This window comes from Lissotriton vulgaris, chromosome 1_2 (genome assembly GCF_964263255.1).
Source record: "Lissotriton vulgaris chromosome 1_2, aLisVul1.2, whole genome shotgun sequence".
Lineage (NCBI taxonomy): Eukaryota > Metazoa > Chordata > Amphibia > Caudata > Salamandridae > Lissotriton > Lissotriton vulgaris.
This window is the reverse complement of record NC_141686.1, coordinates 101,329,812-101,343,981: the sequence shown is the minus strand read 5'-3', so window position 1 is coordinate 101,343,981 and position 14,170 is coordinate 101,329,812. Positions and strand designations below refer to the sequence as shown.

Sequence of the window (14,170 nt, the reverse complement as noted above, 5' to 3'; positions counted from 1 at the left end):
TGTTAGTCAGGGGGACCCATTCGCTGGAAGGGGCAGGGAGGACAAAAATAGCTCATTGGTATAGAACACTGAATTAGCAGCTGATTTTGAGGTGGGAGAAGATCGAGTAATCCAACTGGACCTCAATAAACGGTTTCTTAGTATGCAGTAGCCCGCGACCACTTCTAACCCAAAAGCGTAATCTCATCCTTTGGCAGAATCAGGCAAGCTTTCAGCTGCTCAAGCTGAACTGACATTGGTCTTCTTGGCCAGCAAGAATTCCTCTCTTGAAGCTGTTGAGGCTAGAGAACAGAATGATGTGTATTCATTCTTTATAATAACTCTTCTAGCCCTCCCACTCCATACCACTTTATAACTTCCAATGTTGCAGATGTCTTCCATCATTGTGACCCTTGCTACTTTTCTCAACATTGGCTGGCTCGGCATAACAAGAAGGGATGGATGGCTACAGGAGAGCCTGAATTGTGCCTGTAAGGTTCTACAGGGAGTCACTGGCAGATAATGAGAAACTCAGCCCTAAGTTGGCTCTTCTCTCTCACTTTCTTTCTCCTCTCCCCCTCTACCTATCTCTCACTCTCTAAATACTAGTATCTATATTGTATTCACATCCCCTTCACAAACTTTCTGACCCTACTTCCTCTCTCCCTTAAATCAGTTCAACCCTCTTCTTTTCCTTTAGGAAACTCCACATCTTTTTTAAAGGCCCTTCCCATATTCACACTGCTTCTTGATAAGACATTATTTTCCTTTCTTTGAAGGATAGTGAAATAGATTTTCTTGAAATACGGTTGGCATACCATCAATTCATTACACCGTACTTTATCATTATCCTTACTTAAGCAATGCATTTCATCATTAGGACATGTGCTGTGTTTGCCGGGCATGGTGGCGTGTGCCTGTTGTCCTAGCTACTTGGGAGGCTGAGGCTTGTGGATTGCTTGTGCTCAGGGGTTCTGGGCTGCCCTCAGCTGTGCTGATCAGGTGTCCATGCTACGTTGGGTATCAATATGGTGTTCTAGAGGGAGCTCTAGAATTTCAGGTTGTGTAATGAGTGGTGCACCGACCCAGGCTGGAAACAGAGCAGGCCAAAGCTTCCATGCCCATCGGTAGCAGGACAGCACCTGAGAGCAGTAGGTGTAACACAGCTTGAGCAACATAATGAGACCTAGCCTCTCTTTTTTTGACTCAAATGTGAACGTTTTGATTTTTACAAGATAGTAATGAATTATTTTTCCAAAACCAAATCGTTGTTTTTCTTTTGATATTTTTGCAGGAAGTACAATGAACATTTGAACTGGGCCGGGCATTCTAGCATAGCAGACAATTCTCCAGAATTGCAACATATTGCAACAACAAGCTAGCAGGTGGAGAGGACGGAAAACTCTGTGCAGCCTAGAATAGATGGCTGTGTGATTTTCTGCAAGGATGACTGAAATGCATTCTTCATTTTAGAGCACCTGTAGGATTAAATTGATCTGTCAAGTACAAAAGTATCCTTAGAAGAGCAACTTTGAAATGCATTTGCTGTGTCTTCTGCTGCATTCCTACGTCCAGCTCTAATTCATTTTTTGATTAACCCTCATTCAATTCCATATATGAATGAGAAGGAGAAATAAGAGGGCCCTTCGCTCTTTGAGAGAAACATGAAAAGACTGAGAACTGTGCAACTCCCAAACATTGGAGCCTTCGGCCTTACTCCAGCCAACTCTTGCGGTTTAATACTTTTAAATCTTGATGTTGTTTAACAATACCAGCAGAAGGGATCAGGTTGACAGGCGCTGCAGTTCTCCAGTATGGGGCTGTCCAGATCATTACTCAATCTACCTTGCATTGGCACAGTATAAAATACGTCACGAAGTCTCCTATGAAAAGGTTTACAAATCTGTTTGAATCACTTTTGTTAGTCAGGGGGACCCATTCGCTGGAAGGGGCAGGGAGGACAAAAATAGCTCATTGGTAGAGAACACTGAATTAGCAGCTGATTTTGAGGTGGGAGAAGATCGAGTAATCCAAGCAAACCTCAATAAACGGTTTCGTAGTATGCAGTAGCCCGCAACCACTTCTAACCCAAAAGCGTAATCTCATCCTTTTGCAGAATCAGGCAAGCTTTCACCTGCTCAAGCTGAACTGACATTGGTCTTCTTGGCCAGCAAGAGTTCCTCTCTTGAAGCTGTTGAGGCTAGAGAACAGAATGACGCGTATTCATTCTTTATAATACCTCTTCTAGCCCTCCCACTCCATACCACTTTATAACTTCCAATGTTTCAGATGTCTTCCATCAATGTGACCCTTGCTGCTTTTCTCAACATTGGCTGGCTCGGCATAACAAGAAGGGATGGATGTCTACAGGAGAGCCTGAATTGTGCCTGTAAGGTTCTACAGGGAGTCACTGGCAGATAATGAGAAACTCAGCCCTAAGTTGGCTCTTCTCTCTCACTTTCTTTCTCCTCTCCCCCTCTACCTATCTCTCACTCTCTAAATACTAGTATCTATATTGTATTCACATCCCCTTCACAAACTTTCTGACCCTACTTCCTCTCTCCCTTAAATCAGTTCAACCCTCTTCTTTTCCTTTAGGAAACTCCACATCTTTTTTAAAGGCCCTTCCCATATTCACACTGCTTCTTGATAAGACATTATTTTCCTTTCTTTGAAGGATAGTGAAATAGATTTTCTTGAAATACGGTTGGCATACCATCAATTCATTACACCGTACTTTATCATTATCCTTACTTAAGCAATGCATTTCATCATTAGGACATGTGCTGTGTTTGCCGGGCATGGTGGCGTGTGCCTGTTGTCCTAGCTACTTGGGAGGCTGAGGCTTGTGGATTGCTTGTGCTCAGGGGTTCTGGGCTGCCCTCAGCTGTGCTGATCAGGTGTCCATGCTACGTTGGGTATCAATATGGTGTTCTAGAGGGAGCTCTAGAATTTCAGGTTGTGTAATGAGTGGTGCACCGACCCAGGCTGGAAACAGAGCAGGCCAAAGCTTCCATGCCCATCGGTAGCAGGACAGCACCTGAGAGCAGTAGGTGTAACACAGCTTGAGCAACATAATGAGACCTAGCCTCTCTTTTTTTGACTCAAATGTGAACGTTTTGATTTTTACAAGATAGTAATGAATTATTTTTCCAAAACCAAATCGTTGTTTTTCTTTTGATATTTTTGCAGGAAGTACAATGAACATTTGAACTGGGCCGGGCATTCTAGCATAGCAGACAATTCTCCAGAATTGCAACATATTGCAACAACAAGCTAGCAGGTGGAGAGGACGGAAAACTCTGTGCAGCCTAGAATAGATGGCTGTGTGATTTTCTGCAAGGATGACTGAAATGCATTCTTCATTTTAGAGCACCTGTAGGATTAAATTGATCTGTCAAGTACAAAAGTATCCTTAGAAGAGCAACTTTGAAATGCATTTGCTGTGTCTTCTGCTGCATTCCTACGTCCAGCTCTAATTCATTTTTTGATTAACCCTCATTCAATTCCATATATGAATGAGAAGGAGAAATAAGAGGGCCCTTCGCTCTTTGAGAGAAACATGAAAAGACTGAGAACTGTGCAACTCCCAAACATTGGAGCCTTCGGCCTTACTCCAGCCAACTCTTGCGGTTTAATACTTTTAAATCTTGATGTTGTTTAACAATACCAGCAGAAGGGATCAGGTTGACAGGCGCTGCAGTTCTCCAGTATGGGGCTGTCCAGATCATTACTCAATCTACCTTGCATTGGCACAGTATAAAATACGTCACGAAGTCTCCTATGAAAAGGTTTACAAATCTGTTTGAATCACTTTTGTTAGTCAGGGGGACCCATTCGCTGGAAGGGGCAGGGAGGACAAAAATAGCTCATTGGTATAGAACACTGAATTAGCAGCTGATTTTGAGGTGGGAGAAGATCGAGTAATCCAACCAAACCTCAATAAACGGTTTCGTAGTATGCAGTAGCCCGCAACCACTTCTAACCCAAAAGCGTAATCTCATCCTTTTGCAGAATCAGGCAAGCTTTCACCTGCTCAAGCTGAACTGACATTGGTCTTCTTGGCCAGCAAGAGTTCCTCTCTTGAAGCTGTTGAGGCTAGAGAACAGAATGACGCGTATTCATTCTTTATAATACCTCTTCTAGCCCTCCCACTCCATACCACTTTATAACTTCCAATGTTTCAGATGTCTTCCATCAATGTGACCCTTGCTGCTTTTCTCAACATTGGCTGGCTCGGCATAACAAGAAGGGATGGATGTCTACAGGAGAGCCTGAATTGTGCCTGTAAGGTTCTACAGGGAGTCACTGGCAGATAATGAGAAACTCAGCCCTAAGTTGGCTCTTCTCTCTCACTTTCTTTCTCCTCTCTCCCTCTACCTATCTCTCACTCTCTAAATACTAGTATCTATATTGTATTCACATCCCCTTCACAAACTTTCTGACCCTACTTCCTCTCTCCCTCAAATCAGTTCAACCCTCTTCTTTTCCTTTAGGAAACTACACATCTTTTTTAAAGGCCCTTCCCATATTCACACTGCTTCTTGATAAGACATTATTTTCCTTTCTTTGAAGGATAGTTAAATAGATTTTCTTGAAATACGGTTGGCATACCATCAATTCATTACACCGTACTTTATCAATATCCTTACTTAAGCAATGCATTTCATCATTAGGACACGTGCTGTATTTGCCGGGCATGGTGGCGTGTGCCTGTTGTCCTAGCTACTTGGGAGGCTGAGGCTTGTGGATTGCTTGAGCTCAGGGGTTCTGGGCTGCACTCAGCTGTGCTGATCAGGTGTCCATGCTATGTTGGGTATCAATATGGTGTTCTAGAGGGAGCTCTAGAATTTCGGGTTGTGTAATGAGTGGTGCACTGACCCAGGCTGGAAACAGAGCAGGCCAAAGCTTCCATGCCCATCGGTAGCAGGACAGCAGCTGAGAGCAGTAGGTGTAACACAGCCTGAGCAAAATAGTGAGACCTAGCCTCTCTTTTTTTGACTCAAATGTGAACGTTTTGATTTTTACAAGATGGTAATGAATTATTTTTCCAAAACCAAATCTTTGTTTTTCTTTTGATATTTTTGCAGGAAGTACAATGAACATTTGAACTGGGCCGGGCATTCTAGCATAGCAGACAATTCTCCAGAATTGCAACATATTGCAACAACAAGCTAGCAGGTGGAGAGGACTGAAAACTCTGTGCAGCCTAGAATAGATGGCTGTGTGATTTTCTGCAAGGATGACTGAAATGCATTCTTCATTTTAGAGCACCTGTAGGATTAAATTGATCTGTCAAGTACAAAAGTATCCTTAGAAGAGCAACTTTGAAATGCATTTGCTGGGTCTTCTGCTGCATTCCTACGTCCAGCTCTAATTCATTTTTTGATTAGCCCTCATTCAATTCCATATATGAATGAGAAGGAGAAATAAGAGGGCCCTTCGCTCTTTGAGAGAAACATGAAAAGACTGAAAACTGTGTAACTCCCAAACATTGGAGCCTTCGGCCTTACTCCAGCCAACTCTTGCGGTTTAATACTTTTAAATCTTGATGTTGTTTAACAATCCCAGCAGAAGGGATCAGGTTGACAGGCGCTGCAGTTCTCCAGTATGGGGCTGTCCAGATCATTACTCAATCTACCTTGCATTGGCACAGTATAAAATACGTCATGAATTCTCCTATGAAAAGGTATACAAATCTGTTTGAATCACTTTTGTTAGTCAGGGGGACAAAATAGTGAGACCTAGCCTCTCTTTTTTTGGCTCAAATGTGAACGTTTTGATTTTTACAAGATGGTAATGAATTATTTTTTCAAAACCAAATCTTTGTTTTTCTTTTGATATTTTTGCAGGAAGTACAATGAACATTTGAACTGGGCCGGGCATTCTAGCATAGCAGACATTTCTCCAGAATTGCGACATATTGCAACAACAAGCTAGCAGGTGGAGAGGACTGAAAACTCTGTGCAGCCTAGAATAGATGGCTGTGTGATTTTCTGCAAGGATGACTGAAATGCATTCTTCATTTTAGAGCACCTCTAGGATTAAATTGATCTGTCAAGTACAAAAGTATCCTCAAAGGAGCAACTTTAAAATGAGTTTGCTGGGTCTTCTGCTGCATTCCTACGTCCAGCTCTAATTCATTTTTTGATTAGCCCTCATTCAATTCCATATATGAATGAGAAGGAGAAATAAGAGGGCCCTTCGCTCTTTGAGAGAAACATGAAAAGACTGAGAACTGTGCAACTCCCAAACATTGGAGCCTTCGGCCTTACTCCAGCCAACTCTTGCGGTTTAATACTTTTAAATCTTGATGTTGTTTAACAATACCAGCAGAAGGGATCAGGTTGACAGGGGCTGCAGTTCTCCAGTATGGGGCTGTCCAGATCATTACTCAATCTACCTTGCATTGGCACAGTATAAAATACATCACGAAGTCTCCTATGAAAAGGTATACAAATCTGTTTGAATCACTTTTGTTAGTCAGGGGGACCCATTCGCTGGAAGGGGCAGGGAGGACAAAAATAGCTCATTGGTATAGAACACTGAATTAGCAGCTGATTTTGAGGTGGGAGAAGATCGAGTAATCCAACCAAACCTCAATAAACGGTTTCTTAGTATGCAGTAGCCCGCAACCACTTCTAACCCAAAAGCGTAATCTCATCCTTTTGCAGAATCAGGCAAGCTTTCACCTGCTCAAGCTGAACTGACATTGGTCTTCTTGGCCAGCAAGAGTTCCTCTCTTGAAGCTGTTGAGGCTAGAGAACAGAATGACGCGTATTCATTCTTTATAATACCTCTTCTAGCCCTCCCACTCCATACCACTTTATAACTTCCAATGTTTCAGATGTCTTCCATCAATGTGACCCTTGCTGCTTTTCTCAACATTGGCTGGCTCGGCATAACAAGAAGGGATGGATGTCTACAGGAGAGCCTGAATTGTGCCTGTAAGGTTCTACAGGGAGTCACTGGCAGATAATGAGAAACTCAGCCCTAAGTTGGCTCTTCTCTCTCACTTTCTTTCTCCTCTCTCCCTCTACCTATCTCTCACTCTCTAAATACTAGTATCTATATTGTATTCACATCCTCTTCACAAACTTTCTGACCCTACTTCCTCTCTCCCTTAAATCAGTTCAACCCTCTTCTTTTCCTTTAGGAAACTCCACATCTTTTTTAAAGGCCCTTCCCATATTCACACTGCTTCTTGATAAGACATTATTTTCCTTTCTTTGAAGGATAGTTAAATAGATTTTCTTGAAATACGGTTGGCATACCATCAATTCATTACACCGTACTTTATCAATATCCTTACTTAAGCAATGCATTTCATCATTAGGACACGTGCTGTATTTGCTGGGCATGGTGGCGTGTGCCTGTTGTCCTAGCTACTTGGGAGGCTGAGGCTTGTGGATTGCTTGAGCTCAGGGGTTCTGGGCTGCACTCAGCTGTGCTGATCAGGTGTCCATGCTACGTTGGGTATTAATATGGTGTTCTAGAGGGAGCTCTAGAATTTCGGGTTGTGTAATGAGTGGTGCACTGACCCAGGCTGGAAACAGAGCAGGCCAAAGCTTCCATGCCCATCGGTAGCAGGACAGCACCTGAGAGCAGTAGGTGTAACACAGCCTGAGCAGAATAGTGAGACCTAGCCTCTCTTTTTTTGACTCAAATGTGAACGTTTTGATTTTTACAAGATGGTAATGAATTATTTTTCCAAAACCAAATCTTTGTTTTTCTTTTGATATTTTTGCAGGAAGTACAATGAACATTTGAACTGGGCCGGGCATTCTAGCATAGCAGGCAATTCTCCAGAATTGCGACATATTGCAACAACAAGCTAGCAGGTGGAGAGGACGGAAAACTCTGTGCAGCCTAGAATAGATGGCTGTGTGATTTTCTGCAAGGATGATTGAAATGCATTCTTCATTTTAGAGCTCCTGTAGGTTTAAATTGATCTGTCAAGTACAAAAGTATCCTTAGAAGAGCAACTTTGAAATGCGTTTGCTGGGTCTTCTGCTGCATTCCTACGTCCAGCTCTAATTCATTTTTTGATTAGCCCTCATTCAATTCCATATATGAATGAGAAGGAGAAATAAGAGGGCCCTTCGCTCTTTGAGAGAAACATGAAAAGACTGAAAACTGTGTAACGCCCAAACATTGGAGCCTTCGGCCTTACTCCAGCCAACTCTTGCGGTTTAATACTTTTAAATCTTGATGTTGTTTAACAATCCCAGCAGAAGGGATCAGGTTGACAGGCGCTGCAGTTCTCCAGTATGGGGCTGTCCAGATCATTACTCAATCTACCTTGCATTGGCACAGTATAAAATACGTCATGAAGTCTCCTATGAAAAGGTATACAAATCTGTTTGAATCACTTTTGTTAGTCAGGGGGACCCATTCGCTGGAAGGGGCAGGGAGGACAAAAATAGCTCATTAGTATAGAACACTGAATTAGCAGCTGATTTTGAGGTGGGAGAAGATCGAGTAATCCAACCAAACCTCAATAAACGGTTTCTTAGTATGCAGTAGCCCGCAACCACTTCTAACCCAAAAGCGTAATCTCATCCTTTTGCAGAATTAGGCAAGCTTTCACCTGCTCAAGCTGAACTGACATTGCTCTTCTTGGCCAGCAAGACTTCCTCTCTTGAAGCTGTTGAGGCTAGAGAACAGAATGACGCGTATTCATTCTTTATAATACCTCTTCTAGCCCTCCCACTCCATACCACTTTATAACTTCCAATGTTTCAGATGTCTTCCATCAATGTGACCCTTGCTGCTTTTCTCAACATTGGCTGGCTCGGCATAACAAGAAGGGATGGATGTCTACAGGAGAGCCTGAATTGTGCCTGTAAGGTTCTACAGGGAGTCACTGGCAGATAATGAGAAACTCAGCCCTAAGTTGGCTCTTCTCTCTCACTTTCTTTCTCCTCTCTCCCTCTACCTATCTCTCACTCTCTAAATACTAGTATCTATATTGTATTCACATCCCCTTCACAAACTTTCTGACCCTACTTCCTCTCTCCCTTAAATCAGTTCAACCCTCTTCTTTTCCTTTAGGAAACTCCACATCTTTTTTAAAGGCCCTTCCCATATTCACACTGCTTCTTGATAAGACATTATTTTCCTTTCTTTGAAGGATAGTGAAATAGATTTTCTTGAAATACGGTTGGCATACCGTCAATTCATTACACCGTACTTTATCATTATCCTTACTTAAGCAATGCATTTCATCATTAGGACATGTGCTGTGTTTGCCGGGCATGGCGACGTGTGCCTGTTGTCTTAGCTACTTGGGAGGCTGAGGCTTGTGGATTGCTTGAGCTCAGGGGTTCTGGGCTGCACTCAGCTGTGTTGATCAGGTGTCCATGCTATGTTGGGTATCAATATGGTGTTCTAGAGGGAGCTCTAGAATTTCAGGTTGTGTAATGAGAGGTGCACCGACCCAGGCTGGAAACAGAGCAGGCCAAAGCTTCCATGCCCATCGGTAGCAGGACAGCACCTGAGAGCAGTAGGTGTAACACAGCTTGAGCAAAATAGTGAGACCTAGCCTCTCTTTTTTTGACTCAAATGTGAACGTTTTGATTTTTACAAGATGGTAATGAATTATTTTTCCAAAACCAAATCTTTATTTTTCTTTTGATATTTTTGCAGGAAGTACAATGAACATTTGAACTGGGCTGGGCATTCTAGCATAGCAGACAATTCTCCAGAATTGCAACATATTGCAACAACAAGCTAGCAGGTGGAGAGGACTGAAAACTCTGTGCAGCCTAGAATAGATGGCTGTGTGATTTTCTGCAAGGATGACTGAAATGCATTCTTCATTTTAGAGCACCTGTAGGATTAAATTGATCTGTCAAGTACAAAAGTATCCTTAGAAGAGCAACTTTGAAATGCGTTTGCTGGGTCTTCTGCTGCATTCCTACGTCCAGCTCTAATTCATTTTTTGATTAGCCCTCATTCAATTCCATGTATGAATGAGAAGGAGAAATAAGAGGGCCCTTCGCTCTTTGAGAGAAACATGAAAAGACTGAAAACTGTGTAACTCCCAAACATTGGAGCCTTCGGCCTTACTCCAGCCAACTCTTGCGGTTTAATACTTTTAAATCTTGATGTTGTTTAACAATCCCAGCAGAAGGGATCAGGTTGACAGGCGCTGCAGTTCTCCAGTATGGGGCTGTCCAGATCATTACTCAATCTACCTTGCATTGGCACAGTATAAAATACGTCATGAAGTCTCCTATGAAAAGGTATACAAATCTGTTTGTATCACTTTTGTTAGTCAGGGGGACCCATTCGCTGGAAGGGGCAGGGAGGACAAAAATAGCTCATTGGTATAGAACACTGAATTAGCAGCTGATTTTGAGGTGGGAGAAGATCGAGTAATCCAACTGGACCTCAATAAACGGTTTCTTAGTATGCAGTAGCCCGCGACCACTTCTAACCCAAAAGCGTAATCTCATCCTTTTGCAGAATCAGGCAAGCTTTCACCTGCTCAAGCTGAACTGACATTGGTCTTCTTGGCCAGCAAGAATTTCTCTCTTGAAGCTGTTGAGGCTAGAGAACAGAATGATGCGTATTCATTCTTTATAATAACTCTTCTAGCCCTCCCAATCCATACCACTTTATAACTTCCAATGTTGCAAATGTCTTCCATCATTGTGACCCTTGCTACTTTTCTCAACATTGGCTGGCTCGGCATAACAAGAAGGGATGGATGGCTACAGGAGCGCCTGAATTGTGCCTGTAAGGTTCTACAGGGAGTCACTGGCAGATAATGAGAAACTCAGCCCTAAGTTGGCTCTTCTCTTTCACTTTCTTTCTCCTCTCTCCCTCTACCTATCTCTCACTCTCTAAATACTAGTATCTATATTGTATTCACATCCCCTTCACAACCTTTCTGACCCTACTTCCTCTCTCCCTTAAATCAGTTCAACCCTCTTCTTTTCCTTTAGGAAACTCCACATCTTTTTTAAAGGCCCTTCCCATATTCACACTGCTTCTTGATAAGACATTATTTTCCTTTCTTTGAAGGATAGTGAAATAGATTTTCTTGAAATACGGTTGGCATACCATCAATTCATTACACCGTACTTTATCATTATCCTTACTTAAGCAATGCATTTCATCATTAGGACATGTGCTGTGTTTGCCGGGCATGGTGGCGTGTGCCTGTTGTCCTAGCTACTTGGGAGGCTGAGGCTTGTGGATTGCTTGTGCTCAGGGGTTCTGGGCTGCCCTCAGCTGTGCTGATCAGGTGTCCATGCTACGTTGGGTATCAATATGGTGTTCTAGAGGGAGCTCTAGAATTTCAGGTTGTGTAATGAGTGGTGCACCGACCCAGGCTGGAAACAGAGCAGGCCAAAGCTTCCATGCCCATCGGTAGCAGGACAGCACCTGAGAGCAGTAGGTGTAACACAGCTTGAGCAACATAATGAGACCTAGCCTCTCTTTTTTTGACTCAAATGTGAACGTTTTGATTTTTACAAGATGGTAATGAATTATTTTTCCAAAACCAAATCTTTGTTTTTCTTTTGATATTTTTGCAGGAAGTACAATGAACATTTGAACTGGGCCGGGCATTCTAGCATAGCAGACAATTCTCCAGAATTGCAACATATTGCAACAACAAACTAGCAGGTGGAGAGGACGGAAAACTCTGTGCAGCCTAGAATAGATGGCTGTGTGATTTTCTGCAAGGATGACTGAAATGCATTCTTCATTTTAGAGCACCTGTAGGATTAAATTGATCTGTCAAGTACAAAAGTATCCTTAGAAGAGCAACTTTGAAATGCATTTGCTGGGTCTTCTGCTGCATTCCTACGTCCAGCTCTAATTCATTTTTTGATTAGCCCTCATTCAATTCCATATATGAATGAGAAGGAGAAATAAGAGGGCCCTTCGCTCTTTGAGAGAAACATAAAAAGACTGAGAACTGTGCAACTCCCAAACATTGGAGCCTTCGGCCTTACTCCAGCCAACTCTTGCGGTTTAATACTTTTAAATCTTGATGTTGTTTAACAATACCAGCAGAAGGGATCAGGTTGACAGGCGCTGCAGTTCTCCAGTATGGGGCTGTCCAGATCATTACTCAATCTACCTTGCATTGGCACAGTATAAAATACGTCACGAAGTCTCCTATGAAAAGGTATACAAATCTGTTTGAATCACTTTTGTTAGTCAGGGGGACCCATTCGCTGGAAGGGGCAGGGAGGACAAAAATAGCTCATTGGTATAGAACACTGAATTAGCAGCTGATTTTGAGGTGGGAGAAGATCGAGTAATCCAGCCAAACCTCAATAAACGGTTTCGTAGTATGCAGTAGCCCGCAACCACTTCTAACCCAAAAGCGTAATCTCATCCTTTTGCAGAATCAGGCAAGCTTTCACCTGCTCAAGCTGAACTGACATTGGTCTTCTTGGCCAGCAAGAGTTCCTCTCTTGAAGCTGTTGAGGCTAGAGAACAGAATGACGCGTATTCATTCTTTATAATACCTCTTCTAGCCCTCCCACTCCATACCACTTTATAACTTCCAATGTTTCAGATGTCTTCCATCAATGTGACCCTTGCTGCTTTTCTCAACATTGGCTGGCTCGGCATAACAAGAAGGGATGGATGTCTACAGGAGAGCCTGAATTGTGCCTGTAAGGTTCTACAGGGAGTCACTGGCAGATAATGAGAAACTCAGCCCTAAGTTGGCTCTTCTCTCTCACTTTCTTTCTCCTCTCTCCCTCTACCTATCTCTCACTCTCTAAATACTAGTATCTATATTGTATTCACATCCCCTTCACAAACTTTCTGACCCTACTTCCTCTCTCCCTTAAATCAGTTCAACCCTCTTCTTTTCCTTTAGGAAACTCCACATCTTTTTTAAAGGCCCTTCCCATATTCACACTGCTTCTTGATAAGACATTATTTTCCTTTCTTTGAAGGACAGTTAAATAGATTTTCTTGAAATACGGTTGGCATACCATCAATTCATTACACCGTACTTTATCAATATCCTTACTTAAGCAATGCATTTCATCATTAGGACACGTGCTGTATTTGCTGGGCATGGTGGCGTGTGCCTGTTGTCCTAGCTACTTGGGAGGCTGAGGCTTGTGGATTGCTTGAGCTCAGGGGTTCTGGGCTGCACTCAGCTGTGCTGATCAGGTGTCCATGCTATGTTGGGTATCAATATGGTGTTCTAGAGGGAGCTCTAGAATTTCAGGTTGTGTAATGAGTGGTGCACTGACCCAGGCTGGAAACAGAGCAGGCCAAAGCTTCCATGCCCATCGGTAGCAGGACAGCACCTGAGAGCAGTAGGTGTAACACAGCCTGAGCAAAATAGTGAGACCTAGCCTCTCTTTTTTTGACTCAAATGTGAACGTTTTGATTTTTACAAGATGGTAATGAATTATTTTTCCAAAACCAAATCTTTGTTTTTCTTTTGATATTTTTGCAGGAAGTACAATGAACATTTGAACTGGGCCGGGCATTCTAGCATAGCAGACATTTCTCCAGAATTGCAACATATTGCAACAACAAGCTAGCAGGTGGAGAGGACTGAAAACTCTGTGCAGCCCAGAATAGATGGCTGTGTGATTTTCTGCAAGGATGACTGAAATGCATTCTTCATTTTAGAGTACCTGTAGGATTAAATTGATCTGTCAAGTACAAAAGTATCCTCAAAGGAGCAACTTTAAAATGAGTTTGCTGGGTCTTCTGCTGCATTCCTACGTCCAGCTCTAATTCATTTTTTGATTAGCCCTCATTCAATTCCATATATGAATTAGAAGGAGAAATAAGAGGGCCCTTCGCTCTTTGAGAGAAACATGAAAAGACTGAGAACTGTGCAACTCCCAAACATTGGAGCCTTCGGCCTTACTCCAGCCAACTCTTGCGGTTTAATACTTTTAAATCTTGATGTTGTTTAACAATACCAGCAGAAGGGATCAGGTTGACAGGCGCTGCAGTTCTCCAGTATGGGGCTGTCCAGATCATTACTCAATCTACCTTGCATTGGCACAGTATAAAATACATCACGAAGTCTCCTATGAAAAGGTATACAAATCTGTTTGAATCACTTTTGTTAGTCAGGGGGACCCATTCGCTGGAAGGGGCAGGGAGGACAAAAATAGCTCATTGGTATAGAACACTGAATTAGCAGCTGATTTTGAGGTGGGAGAAGATCGAGTAATCCAACCAAACC

General features: G+C 42.7%; 7 non-coding genes across 7 annotated transcripts; all 7 read left to right on the top strand.

Moving 5' to 3' along the window:
• The first annotated feature begins 875 nt into the window (after positions 1-875).
• On the top strand, positions 876-1,175 carry LOC147734535 (signal recognition particle RNA). Its single transcript, XR_015308114.1, has one exon.
• Positions 1,176-2,773: 1,598 nt separating this feature from the next.
• LOC147734534 (signal recognition particle RNA) lies at positions 2,774-3,073 on the top strand. The gene has a single exon (XR_015308113.1).
• Positions 3,074-4,671: 1,598 nt separating this feature from the next.
• Positions 4,672-4,971, top strand: LOC147734533 (signal recognition particle RNA). The gene has a single exon (XR_015308194.1).
• Positions 4,972-7,331: 2,360 nt separating this feature from the next.
• Positions 7,332-7,631, top strand: LOC147734532 (signal recognition particle RNA). The gene has a single exon (XR_015308200.1).
• A 1,598-nt stretch (positions 7,632-9,229) lies between these two features.
• On the top strand, positions 9,230-9,529 carry LOC147734531 (signal recognition particle RNA). The gene has a single exon (XR_015308089.1).
• Positions 9,530-11,127: 1,598 nt separating this feature from the next.
• On the top strand, positions 11,128-11,427 carry LOC147734530 (signal recognition particle RNA). The gene has a single exon (XR_015308112.1).
• A 1,598-nt stretch (positions 11,428-13,025) lies between these two features.
• On the top strand, positions 13,026-13,325 carry LOC147734529 (signal recognition particle RNA). The gene has a single exon (XR_015307899.1).
• Positions 13,326-14,170: the final 845 nt, after the last annotated feature.